The sequence below is a fragment of the Primulina huaijiensis genome, unplaced genomic scaffold, assembly GCF_012295235.1.
Source record: "Primulina huaijiensis isolate GDHJ02 unplaced genomic scaffold, ASM1229523v2 scaffold207918, whole genome shotgun sequence".
In the NCBI taxonomy this organism is placed as follows: domain Eukaryota; kingdom Viridiplantae; phylum Streptophyta; class Magnoliopsida; order Lamiales; family Gesneriaceae; genus Primulina; species Primulina huaijiensis.
In genome coordinates, this window is record NW_027355057.1 from 836 (window position 1) to 4,304 (window position 3,469).

Sequence of the window (3,469 nt, forward strand, 5' to 3'; positions counted from 1 at the left end):
AATTTTGAACATGACATTTTGTTGTTAATTATTAATTAATCTCTTCTATATATATTAAAAAAACATCAGGAAGCTTACCGTGATTAGTTGCATCAATGTGATAAAAAAAAATCTGGCTGTTTAAGGTAAAGTCAACATAGATTGTGGACAAGGTACTGCCACCAGGAGGCTGTTGGTCTAAGGTTCTTACGAATAGTTTACTTACAATTATTGGTGCATTGACTTTCAGATGTCAATTTATTCTGTTCTATAAACATCAATAGAAGTTATTATCAAAGTGCCAAGCCTATAACAGTGAGATTAATGTTATTTTTTTTCTTATGCACATAAAATTATTATCATTTATTAAAGCAACTCATTCTTGAGAAAATTAGTTGGAAAATTGTGTTCAAATGATTTTCATCAAAAGGAAGCATGCAAAGACTCTGATTTACAACATACATATGAAATCTGACTCCGTGCATAAACTAAAAATAATAATAACAATCTCGACTCTGTGCTTAAAAAACAAGAAACAGAGTCACTACACAATAAACAAGACTCAAGGGAGAAAATAACAACCCCAAAATATCAACACACGTCATCCGACCAACTTGCAATTTTTTTATGCTCACATACGTTAGCAGTACTCAGTTGTGTACTTGAAAAGTTGCAAGATGGGCACTCGCCCTTCATTGTTTCATTCTGTTCCTCCCGTATTTTTCCCATTTTCTTCACAAAGACGGGGGGAGTAGGGCTTATCATCCTTTGGGGACTCAAGGGTCAAAACTGGTTAGTTTTCCTCTGTTGGTTCTTGAATATTCACCCCGTGTTTTTCATCTCTTGCTATTCTTTGTGTCATATAATTGGGTGGGCTGTTGCGGTGATAGTATATCTAGTTTGGTATTGCATGTTCTCTCTCCCTTCCTCAATTTATTCTTATTATTAATTTCAGGAAATGAAGTTGCAATTTTCTAGTTTTTTTTTTTATATGTGATGTGATCGTAAATTTATCGAATCCCTTTATGTTTTCTTTGATGCTTGACCTGAAATTTCTTTATTCCTGCTTCCTGTTACTTAATTTGCTACTCAAAGTCAAATCTTTCTGTTCGTTTCTTGTACCGTTTTGGCTTTTTCCTGCTACGTATACGTAACTTCAATGTTAGATGATAAACGATAACTTTCATGGTGGTGGTTGTTAAATAAGTTTTTAGCTCAGGGAGCTTTACTTTCATTGGGAACTTTTTATTTTAGTTTTCATTTTGTAAAGCAGGAAGAAAGAATTTAGATTGTTTGATGTCAGGTTTCGGATAGTTACCTGTAAAAACTAAATGGTGTCGAGATCATACTCAAACCTCTTGGAGCTAGCCTCTGGTGAAGCCCCATTACCGACTTTAGGTGGTCTTAGTCGGCGTATTCCTCGTATTATGACAGTTGCTGACATACTGTCTGATATTGACGATGATGTATCAAAGAGCGTTGGTTGTGATCCATCTTCTTCATCAGCACAACGGGATAGGATAATTATTGTAGCTAACCTGCTGCCAATAAAGGTTCATCGAAGATTGGATAATAGTAAAGGATGGACTTTTAGTTGGGACGGGAATTCGCTTCTCCTTCAACTAAAAGATGGATCGGGGGATGAAGAACTAGAGTATATTTACGTGGGGTGTCTTAAGGAAGATATTCACCCGAATGACCAAGAAGAAGTATCTCAAATACTCTGGGACACATTTAAGTGTGTGCCCACCTTTTTGCCTCCTGAGCTATATAACCGCTATTATCATGGGTTTTGCAAACAGCAGTTATGGCCATTGTTCCACTATATGTTGCCTCTGTTACCGGATCTTGGTGGTAGATTCAATCGTTCCCTGTGGCAGGCTTATGTATCAGTTAACAAGATTTTTGCCGATAGAATCATGGAAGTGATTAACCCGGAAGATGATTTTGTATGGATTCATGATTACCATCTAATGGTATTACCCACTTTCTTGAGGAAGAGGTTTAACCGAGTGAAGCTTGGTTTTTTCCTACACAGCCCGTTTCCATCTTCGGAGATTTACAAAACTTTGCCGATACGAGGAGAGCTTCTTCGAGCTCTGCTAAACTCGGATTTGATAGGGTTTCACACATTTGATTACGCACGGCATTTCCTGTCATGTTGTAGTAGGATGTTAGGCCTATCATATGAGTCGAAAAGGGGTTACATGGGCTTGGAATATTATGGTCGTACTGTTAGTATCAAAATTCTTCCTGTTGGTATCCACATGGGGCAGCTTCAATCAGTTTTGAACCTGCCTGAAACTGAGGCCAAAGTCGTAGATCTTATTAATCAGTTTTCTGCTAGGGGGAGAACGATGTTACTCGGGGTCGATGACATGGATATTTTCAAGGGCATAAGTTTGAAATTACTGGCAATGGAACAGCTCCTATTGCAGCAACCCGAGAAGCGGGGAAAGGTTGTTTTAGTGCAGATAGCTAATCCAGCTCGGGGAAAAGGAAAATACGTGCAAGAAGTGCAGGATGAAACGTTTGCGACAGTAAAACGAATAAACGAGACCTTTGGGGAACCAGGATAGGATCCTGTCATCTTAATTAATCAACCACTCAAATTTTATGAGAGAGTTGCTTACTACGTCGTTGCCGAGTGTTGTTTGGTCACAGCTGTTAGAGATGGTATGAACCTTATCCCATATGAGTACATAATTAGTCGACAAGGAAATGAGAAGTTGGATAAGGCTTTGGGGAATCTTCACGTCTGAAAAAGAGCACTTTGGTTTTGTCGGAGTTCATTGGATGCTCTCCATCTCTAAGTGGAGCAATTAGAGTCAACCCGTGGAATATAGATGGAGTGGCGGATGCAATGGAGTCTGCTCTCGTAATGGCTGATGCAGAAAAACAATTGAGACATGAGAAACATTATAAGTATGTAAGCACCCATGATGTGGCATATTGGGCTCGAAGTTTCTTGCATGATCTTGAAAGAACTTGTAAGGATCATGCACGACGTAGATCGTGGGGTATTGGATTTGGCTTGAGTTTTAGGGTCGTTGCACTCGATCTAAATTTTCGAAAGTTGGCTATGGAACACATAGTTTCAGCTTACAGAAGGACTACAAATAGAGCTTTTCTTCTCGATTATGATGGTACTTTAATACCTCAAAATTCAATTGATAAGAAGCCAAACTCGAAAACCGTCGATATACTAAATAGTTTGTGTAGAGACAAAAACAATATTGTTTTCATCGTTAGTGCTAGAAGTCGAGACACTTTAACCGAATGGTTTTCATCTTGTGAAAAGCTCGGAATTGCAGCAGAGCATGGCTATTTCCTGAGGTAAGCAATATTTGTTTCTTTTTTCTTATCATAAATCTCATATTTATTACATGATTTACAGTTTGAGTTTTCCAGGTTGAATCGAGATGAGGAATGGGAAACGTGTGTGCCCATAGTTGAATGCAAATGGAAACAGGTTACAGAGCCGGTAATG

General features: G+C 38.3%; 1 pseudogene; it reads left to right on the forward strand.

Annotated features, from left to right (window-relative positions):
• Positions 1 to 581: 581 nt before the first annotated feature.
• LOC140966768 (alpha,alpha-trehalose-phosphate synthase [UDP-forming] 6-like) lies at positions 582 to 3,319 on the forward strand (annotated as a pseudogene).
• The last annotated feature ends 150 nt before the right edge of the window (positions 3,320 to 3,469 follow it).